We start from the raw sequence: 22,172 nt of genomic DNA, 5'->3' as shown, positions 1-22,172 counted from the left end.
TCTGTAGTGTGTGTTTGAGTGAGTTAGTATAATGGTGGGTGTCGATTTTGTTGTTCACGCCGATACAAAAATGTGAACAAATACTGTTTATCATAATCATTAGACACTAGACACATTAGATCAGTTTCTACACATTGACATCAAATTGAATTCTGAATTGAGTCTGAATTTCTCCTGCATACATTTTCCTCAAAGCAGAAGATGAAACAGACAAGGACAAGGTGAAATGCAAGAAAAACAGGATGAAAAGAGTGGAGAGTCTCTCTCTGTAGAGGACGGGCAAGGATGCTCGCGGCTCTAAAAGGTATTTTTCTTATTGAGGAAGCACTTTTACACTCTTCTGTTGCTTGAAACTGTAAAAAAAAAACAACAACGTAATACTGATGTCATGCGGTCAGAGCTGTATCTTTAAGGGGTATTTTACAGCACCTTCAAATGTGGCTCAGCCAATCATAATCAAGGACCGGGACGATGGAGCGGAGCAGGGGCGACGTCTCTTTGTAGGCCAACCCATGAAGTTAGCATCGCACTGATTGCATTGCACTTTGGATTTCTGCAGAAAATAAGCTTTGGGGCAAACACAAGTTTATGATGCTTCCACGTTTTGTTCAACAAGATAACCTTCACAAATTAACACCCCTGTTTTGTGAATACAATAAAGAAAAAAGCTCACGTTAGGCCATGAACAAACTACACCACGGTCGCATGAGCAATACGTTTACCAAGTGGCGCTGTGAAGGTGGACTCGTCAGTGTGATGATGTTTTATTGCATGCCGTGCTGCGAACAGATCGGGTTCAATCTACATCCAGGACATGGTAAAACCGTACACCCCGGCTCGTTCACTCCGCTCGGCTTCTGCCGATCGGCTTGTAGCTCCGTCACTGCGAGCTAAACGCTCAACAAAGTCACGACTGTTTGCTTTCCTGGCTCCTCAATGGTGGAATAAGCTCCCCATTGACATCAGGACAGCAGAAAGTCTCTACATCTTCCACCGCAAACTGAAAACACATCTTTTTCGACTATACCTTGAATAAAGAAAGTAGCACTTAAATGGCACTTACTGATAGCACTTTGTAGTTTTGCTTTCTTGAAGAAATTGTACTTTCTTGATTCTTGTTGTCCTGAGTCTGTATTCATGGCTAAATGCACTTATTGTAAGTCACTTTGGATAAAAGTGTGAGCTAAATGTAATGTAATTTAATGTAATTTAGCAACTGGTGAGTGACCACCAATTCAATGCTTAAAAGTGGGTTATTTACTGTATTTTATATTGTAAAACAAAACGTTAAAATATCTTGCAGCTTGTGTTAACGACAGGCCTTATTTCAGGCATCTAGCCAAACCCAACTCTAAAAATCCATCAACTTCAAGACAAAGGAACCAGAACCAAACATGCCCACTGATTTCCAGGTTTTGGGACTCATCGCTGCAGCACTTATCTGTAATCACAGAGAGCAGAAAGACACAGAACAAAGCTTCTTCCATCTGAGACTTAGAGCACTAGACGGGCTGTCTGTACCACATGTTGGCTGCGATGCACTGCTTCGTTGTTTGTGAATCAACAGGACAAAAGAAAGAAGAAGAAGACAATTTTCTATTCTTTAGTCGTTTCAGTGTGGCGGGAGATCTTTCTCATCTCTCTGTCATATTCACACGAAGATGGCGTCAGCCTAGCGTGGCCTGTGCATCACTCCTCCCCTTTCTCTCTCTCTCTCTCACTCTCTGACAGGCTGGTGGGTCTCCTGTGAGAGCTGACCTTTCTCCTGAGAGAGAGAGAGAGAGAAAGAGAGAAAGAGAGTGAGAGAGAGAGAGAGAGAGAGAGAGGTAGTGATGTGTGTAAATGAGTGCATGATGGTTTACTGGCATAGAAAAATGAGATGTTTGTGTGTCAGACTGAGTTGTGCATCTAATACATGGTGAAGTAAATGATGAGTTTGTGTGTGTGTGTGTGTGTGTGTGTGTGTGTGTGTGTGTGTGTGTGTGTGTGTGTGTGTGTGTGTGTGTGTGTGTGTGTGTGTGTGTGTGTGTGTGTGTGTGTGTGTGTGTGGTTAACTGATAGTAAATGGAGATATTTACAGCATTGTGCCTTCGTGTGGTAACCATGACGACGTCACAGTGGGAGAGGCTGTGGCTGTCTGTCTAAATTCCTTATGTCATCAATGTTAAACCCCCAAAACACACACACACGCTATATCCAGCAAACATACTCTCACTGCTAGTGAATACAGCTGGTAAACACACACACACACACACACACACACACACACACACACACACACACAATTGCTGCTTGGCTACTCACACACAACCCATGCATTTACATGAAAATACACTCATGATGCCAAGCTGCAGGTGCGTGGCACTCGAAGTGGAGAAACCACACTCACTCACACACACACACACACACAAACACACACACACACACACACACACACACACACACACACACACACACATGAAGCGTACACACTCAGAAGGAGCGAGAAGAAAACCTGTTAACACTCAGAGGGAAGCATGCAGGTCTCTGAAGTACTTTGAGAACACATTATTGAGTGGTAATAAGCATGTGATGTGTGTGTGGGGTGAGGGGTAAATATTTGCAGAACATATTTCATGAACTAGAAACCACCAATGTATGTAATTATAGAACATGTTTAGGCATTTTGAATCTGCTCATGGTTCTTCATACAATGACAAACAAGCAAGAAATGCATGTTAGATTTATACAAATTCTAATAAAGATATATAAATCCAATCTATCATGCCAATTTTATCCTGCAATGTTGAGCATTGCATATTCGGATTAAACTGAAAGTATTGCTGACCCCAGTTCTGCAAACCACAGTAATGTGGAATATTTTTATGTTTCTGTACCAAAGATATATTTAATTCAGGTTTCATGTCAGACAGGAGTTCAGACTTCTTAGGTGATCTTGTTAAATGGACTTAAGTGTGGAAAGAAGGATCCTCTGGGTACTATGAATATTTATGATACATTGGCAATTCATTGTTTAGCTGTTAGGGATAAGTACGGTTTATTACATCTCTGGTCTTGTTTTAATAGATTTGGCCATGGATTCTCAGTTATGATAGCATTGTACTCATCGCAGTAATTGCTGAGGTAGGAAAGGAGCAGCCAGGCGATAAATAAGGTTGAAAACGAGCCATACGCTATTTAAACACAGATCTAAGACACTTTATTTGAAGTTATAACCAAAAGTGATTCTGTTGGTGATGATCTCTCATTGCAATTGGAAACTGTGCACAACTACAGTTGGTATAGAAGATCAAAGTTGGACCAAACAGTTTGGGGAATAGTTTCACCTCGGTTTACTCTTCCAAATAAGTACACAGCGGGCAGGGAGCTTGTTTACAACCTGGCCGGTCGTCTTTGCAATCACGTTTCTCTTCGATAGAAATAAAGTGCAAAACTATAAAAATAAGATCCAACTGAAACTGAAATTATCCTTTAATGTCAGTTCGACATGAAAATGACACAGTTTGGGTTTCATTAGAGAGGTACATCTACACGTTCTGCACCAATAGTTGTCTTAATGAACCAGAAAGTGATGCAGCAGCATCACTGGCTGTTTTAAATGAGGAGGCACAGCTATCACCTTTAAAACAAATCCCCATTCATGCTCTTACTATGCTGTTGTTGCTCTTACTGCTCTTTCCACCTGTTGTTAAAGCAGTTGCAATTAAATTTAAATGTATCTCGGGAAATGTAAGAACTGAATTAGAGGTAGACAAAGCAGGCTTTTTATTTCTTTTTAATAAATACATCACAATACTTCATCTGAAAAATATCTCCTGGCGGGCTGTGACCATCTCAGACTGATGATATCTAACAATGTAAAAGGATCTGAAGGAGGGTTTTTTTCTTCTGATGATATTGAGGTAAAGACGTGTTTCCAAATACTATCCATCACCTCGCTGTATGCGTGTGCGTGTGTGACAGAATGTGTGAGATACTGCAGGTGTGTGGGTGCGGGAGACAAGAATTGGATGGAGAAAGAGAATGAGAAAGTGAACAAGAGAGAGAGAGAGAGAGAGAGAGAGAGAGAGAGAGAGAGAGAGAGAGTGAATCATTCCCTGAACAGACCACCTCGACAGCGTGATATCAGATGCATTATTTGATGATTGGATCGCTGGCTACAAAAGCTGATAGATCTCCGCCTGAAATTGATTTCTGTCTGGATGTGACTCACACACACACACACACACACACACACACACACACACACACACACACACACACACACACACACACACACACAGGCTGTGAGACAGAAAGCCAGGGGAAACTAATTACCAGTTTACGGAGCGTCTGAGAAACCTGAACCTCAAGGAAAACACCTGAAGGACTGGCAGACTGGCAGCGAGAAACAAAATAAATTGGGAAATTAATGTTCTATTATTGGACTGAGTGTGTGCGGGCTGTTATTTCAAAGGGTATGATGATTTGATCGCTTTCAGGGTGACTTTTGGTCCTTCTCAGGGGCAGTTTTATTGAACTATGAAAAATAATTCAGTTGCACTGCATATTGGCAAATACACGCAGAGTTTGAGAGGCTAAGATTTCTTTCATTTTAAATTAGCATTCACCAAATTGTAGGCAAAGGATTGTTCTGCTGCTTCTGGCTGTGCAGGTTCATTATCACCCCCATGCTCTCAAATTATAGAGCATTGGGCCTTTTTTCCGGCCTCAGTTGTGTTCTCAAATGTAATTTGGACTTAAATTCTGAAATGGTGCTTTTCTCTTGTTGCACAGGCGATAACAGTGGTGAGAGACGGTGGTTAAAGGTCGAGTCAGTGTTCACCACAAGACAAACTAAGAATCAAAGCCATTTTCAGACTGCCGACTGCGAGCCGGCCTTATCGCCCGACTTTAGTGACTTACTCCTAATGCTCTTGTGGCTGAATGGGAACAAATCCCTGCAGCCGGGTTACCAAATCTTGTGAAAAGCCTCCCAGAGGAGCTGTGATAGCGACATATAAATGGATTTTGAACGAGCTCTTCAACAATGTCACAGCACAGGTAATGCTGATCAAATGATTTGTTGTTTCTGTGGAGGGGATTTAATTACCACTAAGCCTTCTAGCTGTACCAGCCACTCACCAGCCATAACATATGCTGAAGGCCTTGGCTGCCCACACAAGAAAGGATGCAGTCCTCACCTAAACCTTGACGAGCTCTTTGAATGTGGGTGATATATTCCTTTATTAGAATGTTCTCACTCCCAGGGCGATGCTTGGGCAGTAACCCTCGGCTTCCTAATACCCTAATACCCACGCACAAGGCACCCGTTGGTGTCTGAATGAGACGCACCAGGCTTTCAACGAACTCCAACTGCATCATTATTCATTTTCACTTTCAGTTTCCAGCAGAGCTCTTACTAAAAGGAGAGGAAGAAATAGTGGAAAGCATGCTCTGTAATATTTAGCAGGATACATATCAGTCTGATTTGATTTATGGTTGTACTATTGCAGCTCTGTCATGAGTTGACTTACCTTGGTTATGAGTGATGTGTAGCCCTATATTTTGTTCAAGCACAACTCTGTAGACAGTTCACAGGATTATTATATTTTTTGACTATTTTGACTGAGTTTACCACTAAGGTTGCAGTAAACGCGTGGTTAGCGTTGAAAACACTCATTCCCTACACTGTGGTGAAGACATGTCACTTAAAAAATAACCATTATCCACCATTATCCTTTTAAACCTTTTGTGGCTGTTACTCATCCAGTATTTAGGCAGTACTTGTTCAGCACCGTCAGACAACATTACCAAAATGGTCTCTTTCATTTCAAATTATTGAAAATGTTTGAAGATTAAGATAATTTAAGCGAATAGGGATTTAGTTGGAGTGGCAGTGGAGACATTTGTTATTTGCAGCAACAATTTACTTACAGAAATAAGTCAGATCAAGCAAAAAGCAAATTGACCTTTAAAAAACAGGTAAACCGACTTTAGACTCCTGCTACATCTCTGCTGTATCGGAGTAACATTAGTGGTCATGGTGATGTTGTTACTGGTGTGTGTGTGTGTGTGTGTGTGTGTGTGTGTGTGTGTGTGTGTGTGTGTGTGTGTGTGTGTGTTGGGTTGGGGGTTACCTCTCTGTCAGAACTGTTCTGTCACACTTGGTAATGATCAAAGCTCTCCCTGGGACCCCCTACCGTACACACTCACAGCCAACCAGCCAACTGGACAGGAATTGCTCAGCCATGCAGCCCGCGCTCCACACGGCTCATTCAGAATCTCTCACACACACACACACACACACACTTTTACAGACACACATACATGCACGCTACTGCTCTCCTGTTTCGTGTCTTTCTTCCCTCCAACTCCTTTATTCTTTTCCTTTTTTCTTGACAGTGCTCTTTCAGCTCTTCAGTTAAAAGTTCTCTGTTTCATGTATCCCCGCTTGCTTCTCCTGCAGGTTCATCTTGCGTTTTTTGTTCTGCTTCTTGTGCTGGTTCACGGTCTCTTTCTTCACATTCATTCTTACTCTGCTCACTTTGTTATCAAATTCGTTGTTTGAGACTCCCACTTCAGCCTGTTTTCTTTCCATTCAGAGAATTTCATTCTTTCAGTCTTTTTTGCTTTATGAGATGAAATGCCTCTAGCATTTTATGCGTTAATGGCACTATCTTTACTATTTTCACTCTTTTCCCATCATTTCAGGTGCATCCATTCCTCGGTAGATTGTCCCTTTGGCTTTGAATGTGTAGCCAACAATGGGTTGCATTTCTTCCATACTACTTCCCTTTTTGTCACTTTTTATTTCCCCCAATTTGTTTCCACATTCTTGCTCCATCGCTCCTCCACTCCCTTCTTCTGTCTCTCCTTATTTTTCCTTTCAGTTGTCTTCTTCATAAAAGACTGACCTGATTTGATTAAGTTTGTTTCTGCCGTGTCTTTTAACTTATGGTGTCTCTGCATGAATCCCAGCCTCGAGACGGTCTTCAGAGGATGAGGTAAGCCATTTCATCAAGAAAATAATGCCACTGCTCCATTATCCCTCTCTAATAACTTCAAAAGACTCACAATGTAGCACCAGTTCTAAGAATTGTACAGGTTACAACCCCGATAAAAAGCCCTACGCCGCTGCGATAACCGGAGTGATTCAAACCGTCCCTCCCTTCATCGTGAACCACTGATTCATGTTATGACTGTCATTTTAAAGGAGAGTGGGCATCCCACCTCTCTCCACATCCCCATCCTCCTCCTCCAGGCCTTGCGACAGCCCGCAGAGCAGAGAGACAGGAAATGGAGCAGAGACGTGACAGCCCAGCACGAGACTGGAACCAAACCCACCGCACACGCACACATCTGCACTGATACACCGAAACCACCATGAAGCCCCATTTGTTTTCTAACTTGCCGTCTTCAGAGATGCTTTTCTGAACTGTCCAGCATCCTGGGATATAGTTTTAGATAAGCTATAACGGCTTTGGATCCCATGTCAGGAAATATTTAGACCTCTGGAAGGCCCTATTAGCGTTTGCTCTCAACTTTGTGTCACAATGTCTGTTTCATCCTGCATTAGTAATATATACATGAAGGCCCACATGTGTCGCTACAGCGGAAGCAAGGAAAAGTCCATTCACAGCAACTAGTCTCAAAACAGTAAAGTCTTGTTTTCTTCATCAAATGAATATCACCGTAAACTGCAGAATCTCTCATTCCATTTCTGATGGGAGCAGATTTAAATATGTTGTCATGTTAGATATATATATTTATTCAAACAGTTTTCTCTACCACTGGCATTGGTGCGTTGCTCCACCTTGAGACACTGCCAACCCACCTGATAGAATCTCGTTAGTAACGGTTTCAGCTGAGACTGATGTGCTGTTTCAGAAGCTTCTCAAATGGGAATAACAGCATGGATTTTAACTCGACAAAAATATCCCAGTCTAAACAAATCCAAGCTATTTCTGCCTTGTGTGTAAATCTAGACAAAATCTACCACTGAACTGGTTGCATAAACTCTTCATACTCTGCCGCACATGTTTCTCAGTCAACACAGGTGCTACCCCTGAAACCTGAATCAGACCCCAGAACTGGATCACTAAGCCTGGCCACTCACAGATTACTGTACTATAGCTGGCCGGGGCTGACTGTGCACTGCACCCAGAACAAAGCAGAGGCAGCGAGAAAAGACAGAGAGGATAAAAGAGCAAGAGAGAAACCCGGAGAGGACGGTTTTAAAAAAAAAATTCTAGTCATAGGCTCTGTGGTGCTGAAATCCCCTCTCTCAGCTCTCTGGCTGGTGAACAAGCAGGGAGCCACAATGGCCAGCAGATTCCCCCGGATTTGGAGCACAAAGGGTGGGCAGTCGTCCAGCCAATAACCCTCAAATCCCCCGCCACCCCTGTCACATGCATCCCTCCTCTCTCTTATCGCCCCACACTCCCCATCCCTCTATCCCTCTATCCCTCCATCCGCATGGCCTTCCATTCGATCTGACCGGCAGTGGCTGCTGCAGTAACCGGCCAACTGAAACGATAGACTGTGTGTGTGTGTGTGTGTGTGTGTGTGTGTGTGTGTGTGCACTTACCCAATAAATCCTGGAGATTTAGCCAACTGTCACTGTCCTGCCAAACGATAATGTCATAGTTGTGGTAATTGGAGTTTTGCTCCAAGCACAAACACACATGTTTGTGTTACTATGAATGTGAGGACAATAACACAAACACACATGTTTGTGTTACTATGAGTGTGAGGACAATAACGGAGCCCGTTATTATTCTGAAACGACAATCCTGTTTCTATTTTAATCATAAACTCGCTCTCAAATGGACTTGAATTACTTCACTTTGCAGAAATAGAAACAGTATAAAAAGTGAGCTTTCCATTAGCTCTGGATATGTGTTTTTAAAGTTTAAGCGCTCATTAAAAGTTACGTGCTCTCGTCACACACGAACCCAGCGGAGGAGAGCCCTTGACCCATTTCCATTTCCCACCCTTAGCTTAAGCAATTCATGGCTACAAGTTTTTAGCAGCCAGGTGTTTAGTGCAATTGAGTTTGGCATAATCATTAGGTTGGTCTCAGACAATTAAACAATGAGACGATTTAGCTCAATTAATGACTAATGTCTAATGTCTCAGGCACTGTTATGTCCCTGCCTGAAGCGAAGGTAGGGAGACGGCAGCAGGTGGCTGAGTGTAGCACAGCGACGGAGCATCCACTTAGCCAAGTTACAACTACCAATTGTGTGTGTGTGTCAGTGTGTGTGTTTGTGTGTCTGCATTTCCACGAGAGTTTGCCAAAGCCTGACTCTAATCACCAGGAGTGTGCCACGCGTGTCTGCCATGACAGTGATAGTAATTGCAGCAGCATTTAGCTCCGGTGATAGAAGCGTGATGAGCAGCCGGGCGTCCGTTGGGACTGATCGCCTCTTCAGGAATGGACATCAGCATGCGTTTTGCACGCCTCAGCAGTGTGTTTAAAAATATATATCTTTTTTGAGGGCCAAAGGTTTCCAAGAAGGTTTCCTATTGCAGAAGAGCATTTACTTGAGATATAATCTCAAAGAGTGAGGAAGTATATCATCTCATAGCTGAAAGAGCACTTGGAGAGACCTGTGCAAGGCTGTTTCCATGAGAGAAAAATTAAGCATGTATCCGCTCTGTGATTCGGATCCGCTCCAAAATGTAACAAGCTCCTCCTTGGCCCGTGATACAGCCTTCCACCAACTTTCAGGAATATCAGGCCAGGAGTTTTTCTGTCATCCTGCTAACAAACAGATATACAAACAAACTGAACCAAAAGCATAACCTCATTGGTAGAGGTAATGAGTCACCCATGGAGTTGCAAACAACACTTTGCTTTATTTTGGGCTTGCCATACTGCCTGAATGAGCTTCCCCGTAGGCTGAGGTCACCCTCAGAGACAGGATTAGGAACTCAGAACAACTGAAATCCAGTGTATATATACTGTAGATTGGGCATCTAATCATGATGGCTCCTTTATCTAGAGCAGGGGTGTCAAACTCATTTTAGTGAAGGGGCCACATGCTGCCCATTTTGATCTCAAGTGGGCCGGACCAGTAAAATCATAGCATATTAACGCATACATAAAGGCAATATTTCTCTATGTTTAAATCATTGGTGAAGCTTTTTGGATGATAAACCCTATTTTAAGGTCTTTCTACAATAAACTAGAAACATAAAGACTAAAGATTCAGACATCAGCCCACTGTTTATCTGCCTGGGCTCTCCTCTGCAGATTCCCTCGCAGTTGGGCAATATGTGTAGTAATGTCAATGCTACAATCAATTGTGACTGTGGCTCAATGGTTCGCATGCCTGTCTTTTAATCAGAGGATCAGTGGTTTGCGCCCCAGCTCAGCTAGTTATTGTTTTTTTCCCTGCAATTTTAACAATTAATTGTTAAAATATGCCGTATGTTTGACACCCCTGATCTAGAGGGAGATTTGGGGCTCAACCTAGACTAGAGAATCCTCTCTCCTGGAGGAGCTGCAGGATGTGGCTGGGCAGATGAACATCTGGGCTGCTTTACTTTGCTTGCTGCCACAGTTGTCAGGCCTGGACTAAAAGGAGGACCCAGGTGCAGGGAATATCTGTACAGGCGCACTTTATTGTATCCTTAGATCCTCTACGATGAGCAAAAAAACCATTAGGCAGTGAAAACAACTTTCTCACGAAAACTTCAAACATAAAACGCTCCCGAAGGAGGGAAGAAAAACAGGGGAAAAAAACAACTCACACACAAAAACTTTCAGGAAAACTCTAACTAGGACTGTGGCCGCTGGCTTTGGTGCATGGGCAAGGAAAAGCACTTTGGCACAGAACAGAGGGAAGACGCAGACTATAAGCACATGAGGGTAATGGGGAACAGGTGAAACCACTCAGGGATCAGGGGAGACAATCAGACCAGTGACACAAGAGGAAGGGCAAGTGACCTGAAACGAGAGGAGAGTCAGGCTTCAAAATAAAACAGGAACAAAATCCCCAGACAAGACAACCCTCACCGCGGTGTGACAACAGTGAGCCAGACCAGGATAAGTGATGGAAAATGGAGAGAAAAAAATGGAATAGGGGACGATTCGTATGGTTTTGTAGATTTCATTCCGTTAACTATGAATCATACAAACTACATCGTAGTTTAAAGCAATAATCCAAACGGACAGTTGTTGAACTACCTTGTAACCTTTTTCTATTTCAATGGATATCAGAACACTCTGAAAAGCGGTTTGTGTACATTTACAAACCGATTCTCTGTGGGAGCTTTCAATCGTGTCTCACAATGTTGATCCGCAGATTAAGTTTCAATGTTTAGCTTACGGATTTGAACTTTTGACAGCAGACTTGATGAATGCAATTGTTGTTCAATGCTATGGCTGTCAACTCTCAAGTAGTGATGTCAGCTCTTTTGTTCAACGTTCGACCGAAGACGAATGCTCAAAGCAGTCTGTGTGCACACCTGCATTGTCACGAAGAACCGTATTATTTGATTTTAAAGCTACTGAGTAGGTTATTTTTGCTGATGCATGTTTTTTTTATATACCAGTTTCATGCAGCTCCAAACATGCAATCAGTCCTAAACCCAGCGGTTAACTCAGAAATCTGTTATTACTGCAGTAATATCAATCAATAAGTCAAAGGGTTCAAGCTGTCTATAGGATTTTTTTTTTACAATCAATCCCAAATTTATTTTACAAGCGTTCTTTTAAAGGCGGCCTTAATCGGGGACGAGACACCCGGCCTCTTGTTCTCCACCGCTGAGACTGCGTCAAGAAGATCAGCCGCTCAGCTGACCAACAAAAGGTTAAAAAATCTGATTTTCTTCTCTCTTGTAAATGTAACCAGTGACTCATACCAGACTGCATTCAAAGCTGGCTCCCACTTCCAAACAGTTTCTGGGCAAATGACCAATGCTATCAAAGAAAAAGCTTTGATTCCCATGGCATGTTTATTGATCATAACACTGCCTTTTGATATGTGCTGCTAGAAGGAGAGCTCTCCTCTGAATATCAATGAAGTCCCTCTGACAGGCAGATAGAGTGGGAATATCATCAAGGGCCTATTCATTTATTTCATATTTTTCGATTGCAGCCTATTCTCTTCTGTTATGTTCAATTCTGTCTTGTACTTTTCATTTTCTGCCTTTTGTTTCTCTCTCTCGCCTATTTAAATCCTTTCTCACTTCCCTCGCTCACCTTCTCTCTTTACCCCTCTAATGTTTTGTGTGTAATCACAGAGCGTGCCACAGTCGTAAAAAATACGTAAAAAACCTCATGATCCTGTTCTTTTTTCAAACACACCTAAAGCAATGATGAAAAGACACATCCTTTCTTTGTTTCCCTTCTGTGTGTTTAGTAGGATCCCACATATATGATTGCACAAGCCTTTATCAAAATATATCTTTAATGAGGGGAAGAGACTGTATACCTTGCAGTGCATTGTGTTGCATCTAATTCTGCTAAGATGTGAAAGTTTTTTTGCAGATGCTGAGAAATTAGAATTCCCATCATTCCCAGACTGACTATTACATGTTTGATTACAGCTGTGAAATCTCTTTCATGCTTCACCGCTGCCTCATGCATCACATCCACATTCACAGTACAGAGCAGCCTTCTGCACGTTATTACCTTTTTACAACAGTTGCCAGTGCAGGGGTACCAACTAATAACTCATGTTAGGAGTTAAATGAGTCAAAATATGTCTGTGCTGTGTCGTGCTCAATGGTTACAAACCACTGTTGATGAAAAAAAATCAGTTTTTGGTGTGACAACGCCAAGATGGTTGAGGTTTGGTTTGGTTAGGTTTAGACAAAACCAAAAAAACACTTGATTAGGTTCCAGTAAAGATCATAATTTGGGTTAAAATAAGTGCTTAATTTAGGCTTGATCTCAGCAAAGCTAATACGATTTCCATCAGCCTCAGCTATACTTCATGTTTGTGCCAACAAGTGGAACTAAGATGTTGAAAATGTTGCTGTGCTCATGTTAGCATGCTCCTGAATCGACAATGCAGACGATAGCAATTAGCTCAAAGCGTTGCTGTGCCACAGTACAGACTCACTGAGCTGCTAATGTGGCTGCAGACTCGCTGTTTTATTGCGTCTCCAGTGGTTTTAAGCTGACATTGTTGTGATGTGTTCTGCGCTGCACTCTCCAAAGATCACCTGTTGACTGTCTTCCTTGGGTTTTATTTGTTTCTACTATCTTTTCGTCAACATTTGCTATCGCTGCGCATGCTAACTCCCCTCTTCTTATTCCAAAATAAGATTGAATTTAACATAGGATTCTTAACTTGCTGAGCACAACGAAACATTATCCAGAAACATGATCACAGGCCTTCAAATGTAAAAGCTTGGGTTACTGTAATCATCTTGTGAAGAGGAGCAACACAGCCGCTGGTGTGATCACAAACACGTGTTTGATATGACAAATAATCAGGATGGCCTGTTCAAGTGACTGATACCTTATCTCTGCCTGCTTCCTCCTATTTGCACTTGATGTGTGAAGGGCAACGTAGCTATTTGTTGTGATGAGCGGAGGCAAAGGGCACTCCAACGTGTCCATTACTGCTCTGAAGTGACGTTTAAGATGTGAAAGAAATGGAATCTGTCTGTGGCGCCTCTCAGTCATGTGAATTGGTGCATGCATACATATTTCTGCTCGTAACAGCAACTGAGAAATTGCAATCAAATCTGTTACAGTTTATTCACCAATTCAGTGCTGAGCATGTCAAAAAACAATGTATATTTTATTTGGGAATAGTCTCTTTAATTGTTGGTTTACCACAACATCAGACTGTAGTTGTGAGGGTGTAAGTCACAGTTTGGGGCTAAGTGATGCATTATGTCCTCACTGGGTCCTCAAGACACACAGCCCTGTGGGTGTGTTTGAGGTATGAAATATGATCTGGATAGTAACATCATTTGACATTTGGATCTGAGTGGCTGTTGTCAACATGAGGAAACGTTCATCTGATCCCGTCTTCACACACCTGCTTCCCCCTCTTTTTTTAACTCTTCATCTTCACCCATGGATTTAATCTCCTGTATGTTGTCTTCCTCTATCCTCTCCTTCTTCCGCCCATCTTCTCTCTCCTCTCTTTTATCATTATATGTCATGTGTAATTAGGTTGGATTAATTGGAAGAAATTGAATATAATACAACATAACATGTTTTCACAAGTGTATTATCACTTTCACTTTGTGAAAACAACCTGTTTCTGATTGTTCATGTTCAAGGAAAGGGCTGCTGCTTGTGAGTTCAGCTCAATGACTTGATCAGAGTTTTATCCTCAAGGCGTTTTTCCATTTCCTTACACAGTTTACGTAAGTAATACTTTCAGTCTTGTTCGGATTGGACAGTAAAGCTGCAACAGCAGGATGTGCTTTTGGTGCATGTTAGTGCATGAGAGCGTGCCCCATTGGCTAGCTCTGCATACGGTGGTAACAGCTGATAATGGCATCCTGACTGACAGCGTTGTCGTGGAAGCGTAGCCCTCCGCACTCTTTCACTGCCTTCGCCGTAGTTTGCACTGGTAGTCAGGCGGCAAACTTCCATGAAAGTGTCTTAAAACGTGCATTGTCTCTACTGGCCAACAGGGGGCGACTACTCCGGTTGCAAAAAGAAGTCAGCCTGTATTGAAGTCTACGTCGCTGCTTCACATTCCAAATATGGCCACTTCTGTTCAGCGGTTGCAAAATATTAAGATGCCGACAGCGAAATCGCCAACTGGTGACGTCACAATGACTACGTCCACTTCCACAGTCTATGCTGGGAGCTATGAGCCGCCGTCAACATGTTGAGAGCTGATGAGAGGCAATTGAAAACTGATGAAGTGATAGTGTTGTTCATGGCTTGTTTCCGCTGCCATCAAACAAGAACTTGTGTGTAATAAATGACATTAAATTGTTGACTTTCAGACAGCTGGAGTTGGAAATTATGAACGTTATCTAAGATTTCAGAATGTATGGGATAATCTGAACTTGTGCTTGGATAACACCTTGAATTCATCGCTAGTTGACCATTAAAACAAAAGGGATTACAACGTGAACACGTCTTTTCAACTCTCTCATTCAACCAAATTGTCATGAACATTTATATGACAATGTCTATAAGTCTGTATTTAGAAAGACCTATTCTGATTATTGAGACTTTCTGGCGTGTTTTATAAGCCAACCTGTCAGGGATTTGAAAAAGAAATGCCACAACTTTTCGAATACGACCTCAGCCATGTGTTCTGTCACCTCTCAGCTTTTATTATCACATCCATCTTTCTCTTGTACTGTAATTAACTCAAGTTTATTGAACTTTATTAAACCATGCCGTTCAGAACAAACCCATCTAATTTTAATGCCTTAAGAGAAGCAAATGATCCTTAACAGTGATTTCACTTGTTCATTTTATTACAATAATACATGAGGATTGGGGGGAAGGGTTGGAGGGGTTACTTCATTTTCTATCTTTCTTTTGCATCTCCACCTCCTATTTCTTTCTTCCACACATGTTCGCTCCTCTTTTCTCTCACCCCTCCATCCTTACTCTCACCAGCTCCTGTCTTCTTTCATATCTTGGTCTTTCCTTTCGCTTTCTCTCCTTTGCTCCACCACCCTTTATCCTCTTTTGTCCTCTGTCACCTCCTTCGCCTCCCCTCACCTTTCCCCTTGCTTTTCCTCCCTCCTCTTCAACTCTACCCTTCCCTTCATCTTAACCTCCTCCATCACGGTATCCCCTCTTACCTCCCTCTCATCTCCCCGCCTCCTTCTTCTTAACCATTTGAACATCAATCCTGTCTCCCATTTCTCCCCCCCTGAGGCTCCCACCTTCACCTCCTCTTCGTACCTCCTCCTCCTTTGCCCGGCATGACGTGGGACCAGATCAAGGAACTGTGTTGCCGGGAGTAACAGGGATTGAGAGCGACGCGTTGGAATGCAACTCCAGCAGAGCCCCTGAGAACAGGAGGAGGAGGTGGAGGAAGGGGAGAGCGAGAGCAAGTATTTCCACTTTATCCCTGTGAAGTGTTTCTCCCAAATTCTCGGTTTTTCTTGTCCTATTCACCCCTTTGTTTTCCTCTTCATCTCTTGTGTTTCTCTGTGTCTCTTCCTCGTTTGTAGACACATTGTAGCTGCGTCTCTTTTCTTTTTTGCCCTACTCTTTCTCTGAAAAGAGGATGTTATTCTGCATATTCTTGCTGCTCTCTCTCTCCTTTTCTCCTGACTGGCCTGTCTCCTCACCTTTTACCTGATATTACGTGCTAACAACTTGTTTTGGCTTCTCCTTTCTTTTCTTCTTTCCTTTACTACCTCTATACGTCCTTGTCTGTTTTGGGGGCTTCTGTTTATCGGCCGTACAGCCAGCCGTCTGTTTGTCTGGCTCGCAGTGTAAATGCCAGTGAAAGAGACAGAAGGAGAGAGAGGGCAAACACATGGAGATGCAGATGGACACACACACACACAGTCACACAGTCACACATTCTCTCGCTCCACTGTTCCACCGTACACACACTCTCTCTACTTTATCAGCAGAATGAAAGTGCTTTCTGGCGGTATTTGAATGAGACAGAAAAGAGCCTTAATCAGCCCCTCTGCCCGGCTTTTATTAACACTGCGCGTCACTGAGGCGACATAAGCCTCCCCTCACACCCTGTGTCTATCTGTCTCCTCACACACACACACACACACACACACACACACACACACACACACACACACACACACACACACACACAGGGAGGTCTCCTGTTCAGGTATGATGATGCCCCCTCCTCACTTTTTTCCCCCTTTTTCATTGGCTCCTCCTCATTCAGGGGCTTTTGTTACCCCCACCTCCTCTCCCTCTCCTTTTCCACCACACCTCCCTCCTTCCCCTCCGTCTCTCTCCCTTTCTCTCTCTCTCTGTCTGTTTGCCTCTGCCGCTGAATGGAAATACGCACAGATGCGTAAAGGGGCGATCAAACTCCTCGCATCCTCCGGTGGCAGCGGAAGCATCCCCGACTCCCTTATCTTTGGACAAGAGGGCCGCGCAGGACACACACTACTATCCTGGAACATTGTTCACGCCTCGTGCAGAAGCGACCAGAAGCCCAAGCACAAGCCTGGAGCCCACCTGTTTGAAGCCGGTCCCTGTTGGCTCGGATCACCCGGCGGAGCTCATGCGCTCCAGCAGCCCGGCAGGAGGATGCAGGGAGCAGACCGTGTCCCGGCTCGGATGCATGGACGCTCGCCTCTTCCTTTTTCTTCTTCTTCTTCTTCTTCCTTATTCTTCTTCTTCTTCTTCTTCTTTCTTCTTCTACTTCTTCTTCTTTTTCAGGAGCTGCAGTTGCTCGTCTGTGCCTTCCAGAAATAGCAGCAGCCGGTCTAGAGGTTGTGTGAGGGAGCGTCTGAAGAGGGTTATTTGCGGTAGTTAGGTTTTTTAGCAACGAATTTTCCCGTTTTGTGTGTGTGTGTGTGTATGTGTGTGTGTGTGTGTGTGTGTGTGTGTGTGTGTGTGTGTGTGTGTGTGTGTGTGTGTGTGTGTGTGTGTGTGTGTGTGTGTGTGTGTGTGTGTGTGTGTCTCTCTCTCTTGTCGACTATATTTTGAGTTTCCAGCTTTGATGCCACTTAGTCTGCCAGAGTCATACTAATTAGCGTCTTGATCGACAGCTCAGTAATTGGATTTATTTCATATCCGCTCCTTGAAGTTGTGAAGCATCTTAAGGCGCGACAGGATTGGTTTCTGAGGATTTATTTCTGTAGAAAACAATAATAACATACCTAATCTAGACTTGTAGGTTTTTTTTGTGTTGGGGTTTATTATAGCTTTAATGCAGTCACTTGCCAAATACTCAATCCTTTACCAAGTCATTCCTGGAGTTTATGAAGCCAAAGAATGCAGGGCAGGATACGCATTTTAGGCAGAAGAGAGGGATTATTTTGTATTTCGCAAATATATTTTGCAAAGAAAACTTCCATTGAGGGCTTTCTTATTGAGTCGTATTCAGTCTTAAAATCAAATATTTCAGTTTCATGATTTAGGAATATTCCAGAAATACGTCCATGTGTGGCAGAATGAGGGGGTTGTTCACTGAAAAGATGTGCCTCTTGATTTAAAGAGAACACGTTTGTTCTCCTTTAGTCGTGTTAATGTTCTGTAAAGCGGGAAATCATCTCTCCCTCTTACAGGTTGTTAAAAATGTGTTTAATTTGGTGCACTTTGCAGCATGTAGTTCCAAGAGGTCAACAGGAGCTCATTGGTGGAGGAGTTGACCCCTCCTCTTAAAGACCAAATTATTTGAAGGGAGGGTTCTTTTTTTAAATGATAAATTCCTAACTAATTCCTACAAAATGGCTAATTTAACTTTTAAATCATTGTTTCACAGTTGTGGCCTATTGGCTGGAAAAGAAAACGTACGGCTTCGTTCAGATATGCAAACATTTTCATTCCAGAAGAAAACACAAGAAGAAAATTGTGTTAGAATCTAATTTATTAAAACCGACACATACAACATTCAAACAAACGTATGAATGTATGTTCGGACCCTCTTTGTAACATTTTTGTACTTAGCAGTTTTTTTCTGTTAGCACAACCACCTGGATCATAGGTTTCGACAACTGTGTGTTATTTGTGCCCTTGCAAAAGCTGAGGGGTGGACAGTGATGCACCTGTGGTTGAGGAGATATGTGGTAAGAATATGTAGGGGTTAAAAAGAATAGATCCGCGCTGTAACCAAATATCTAATCGACTTTCTGTGACGACACCAAGTGTGTTAACAAGTCAGATCCTTCAAATTCTCAAGAAAAGAAGAAAATCTGATCCACCATAGGGTGGTTCAGTCTGATCATCACGAGCCGAGAGCTTCACAGTTGGAAATGCAGCTGCCTGGAGACGCTGAGGGATAAACAGTTGACGCCACCTGTTGCCACACCGCACACACACTGGATGGCATCACTCCTCCTTGGATGAGGCTTCACATGTTCTCCCTGACACGTTATCTGTCTTCTTTTCAGTGGGTTGACCAGTCTCCGTCCCAGTATGATGCCGTATTCTCACTATACCCAGTAGACGGGGCCCAGTGTCGTCCTCCAGCTCCGTCTTCCTCTCGGGGTGTCGATGCCCTTCCCCTGCTGTCATTTCCCAGTTTTGCAGGCCCCAGGGGTATTTTAATGTCTTTCCATTTCTCATCCGACTGTGTGTGCGTGTTTGTGTGTGTGTGTGTGTGTGTGTGTGTGTGTGTGTGTGTGTGTGTGTGTGTGTGTGTGTGTGTGTGTGTGTGTGTGTGTGTGTGTGTGTGCGTGTTTGTCTCCTTGCTCTCCAAATCCAGTCTTCCCAATGCCCAGTGCGCTGTATGGCTTTTTATTCCTATCTGACTGTACTGATGGTTCATATAGGGATGGAAGCCATGCACCGCGCTGGGAGCACAGCACATGGACCGTGGACTCAAGCTCCGTCCCTCTCACATAAGCACACTCAACGACATGTACAAGCACACTCTCAAGAGCCTCCATGCTCAAGGGAGGCAATAAATGCACGCACACATCCAGGAGACCGTGAAGCGAAAAACTTGCCACATAGAAATATGGAGGCGCACGCACTGCCCACATAAACCAGCATTCATTTATGCGTGTATGCAGTAGGTGTGCATGTGTTGTGCATGCGTTATGCATACACACATTGTCCCCCAGCCTGATACTGCAGCGAGTCAGTCTGAAGCTGTCTGACTGCATCAGCTGACGGACGGCTCTCTGAAGTGAAACACGCACATCTGCTACAGAATCACAACTTGATCGATACGGATCACAACAGAGACGAATGAAAATTAAATTGAACTGAAATTAACCAAATTGATTCCGACTGAAGAGGCAGAACTCGTAGTATCCATTCCGTCATGGTCTTTTACCCACTTAATGCTTATTCAGGGTCCAAAATGGGATGAAGAAAGTATCCCAGCATGCACTAGGTGGAAGGCTTTGAAATTCCCAGGAAATGGCTGACACACAGGGAAAAGACTATATCCACAGTATTGTAATTTCTTGAGCCTGAATGCGAGAGAGATTCTGAGGTCCTCCGGTCACAGTTGTTGGGAAACCCATGCAAATCAAAATGAAAAATATTTGTGTTAATGAGTTGAGACTTGAAAAAAATTATATAAAACAAAATCAGAAAACCTTGTCACAGAATCATAGAACACATTTTCCATAAAAATAATATTTGAAACATTGCAATTTTTCCAACAACACATTCACTTATAAGAAAACATAGACTATATTAAAAAGAGACTTAAATGTTACATGTCGGCTTCTGCTTCAGAAAACATGAAATTGTACTCAAGGAAACATAAAAGTACATGTTCTGCCTGTGACTACTTATTTCAGACCTAGAAGCCTGGGGATTTTGCCCAATAGTTGTACAGCGTTGTCTAATGGTCTAATGTTTCTGTGCACGCTGTAGAATTAATTCACCATACTCATATAAAATGTGCACAAGAATCTATAAATTATATTATTTTTCTCATGTCTGAAAATTGCATTATTTCCACTCAACTAGGCTCACTAACTCAATGGTAAAAAAAAAAAAAAAAAAAACAACATTCAAATCACAAGAGAAAGTGACACAAATGACTGATATATGATGAATCAGTATTGAAGTCCTCATACATTATATTCCGTCACTTGGTTGGCTCTGACATTGAGAGCTCTGTAAATGGCTTTGGTGGTTTTGCATTGTTTTATGCAATGTTTATACTTAGAGAGTCACATTCTTCAGCTGCTTTTTGCCACTTTTGTTTTGTTGAACATTGTTTTCAGTTTAAATATCCATTTAATAACAACAGTGGTGCTCTACCCTTCATTTTTAACAGCAAATGACCCAAATAATGTGCATTTCTCACAGAATGTAGGACTGAACACAGATTCACTGATATTTATATCATTTGTGTTCATTTAGTTGGTGCTTCCTGTTGACTTTGTAAGAGTAGTACATTTCTGCAGAAACGGTCACTTTATATGCTCAGTCTGACATCGTAGAGCACCAATAGTCCCAATATAATGACTTCATGCAGGTGAAACACACTGCTGTCTGTAAACATGTCACTAAACCTGAAGGATTTCTTGTGACCTGATGTGTGGAATTAGATGGCTTACACATCAGTGGAGGACAAACTCTTGAACTCTTGTGCTGTATTTGATCCCCTGAAGACGGCTGAGGACCTTTTATATGCTCCGTACTGCAGGAGGAAGCATTAAGCATCCTAGTTTATTCTGAAATATACCTCCTTTCTCTTTGTACACAATTTATCACATTTTAAAATGTGGCACCTTTTAACTTCTTAAACACCAAACGCCCCAGAGCGCACCAAACCCCCTCGCGCCCATTATCGGACATACAGAAAAACAGTTTTCCTTTGACGTTTCCTCCTTCATTGTTAATTAACTTAATTTAAAGTCCTTGTGAGAAGATACATCTTGTGTAAAACATAATTAAAGTAACCGTTAAGTTGATGCACTTACGTAAATTCCAACGACTCGCCGTCAAAATCCCTCATAAGTACTCTTTACAACGCAATCCAAATCCATCCCAGCCAACTATTAGTACCTTGAAGTTCCCAAAACGTCCGGAGAGTTGTTGGTTTTACGCCAAATCACGTTTCTGGGTTTTGTTTACGATCTTGAAACCACGTCAGACAGCACCGGCGTAACCTACTGAAGAGAACGCATCCGGGCATGCCTATGGGGAATGTAGTTTTCTCATAAACCTTTTAACTTTTCCATTTCTAAACCGATTTACAGTTTTTATTCTGAAAAACCTTCGAATCACCCCAACACTTTGTTTTTCTGTGGTTTCTTCAGGGCCTGTTCCTGTTTCTTATCTGGGTTCTTTAGGGCCTGTTCTTTCCCAAAAGGTGTGTTATTAGTATGTGGGACCTTGGTAAGGGTCTGAAGCACACATTTTGAACAAGTCGGAAACCACTCGAAAAGCATTTTCGGCCAATCTTGCTTAGATTATGCTGGTTATTCATAGTTATGAGCAAAATATGTTATAAAAGTGATTTTATTTTTGAAAATATACATTTTTTTCACAAAAAGATTCTGAAAAAAATGATATAAAATAATAGAAGTATTAAACTCATTTGGGATTCATACGACTACTTGAACTACTTGAACATGGTGAACTTTGAGAAGAGCCACCCATATGGGGGCATGGT

The sequence above is a fragment of the Taurulus bubalis genome, assembly GCF_910589615.1.
Source record: "Taurulus bubalis genome assembly, chromosome: 11".
Lineage (NCBI taxonomy): Eukaryota > Metazoa > Chordata > Actinopteri > Perciformes > Cottidae > Taurulus > Taurulus bubalis.
This window is presented reverse-complemented; position numbering follows the sequence as displayed.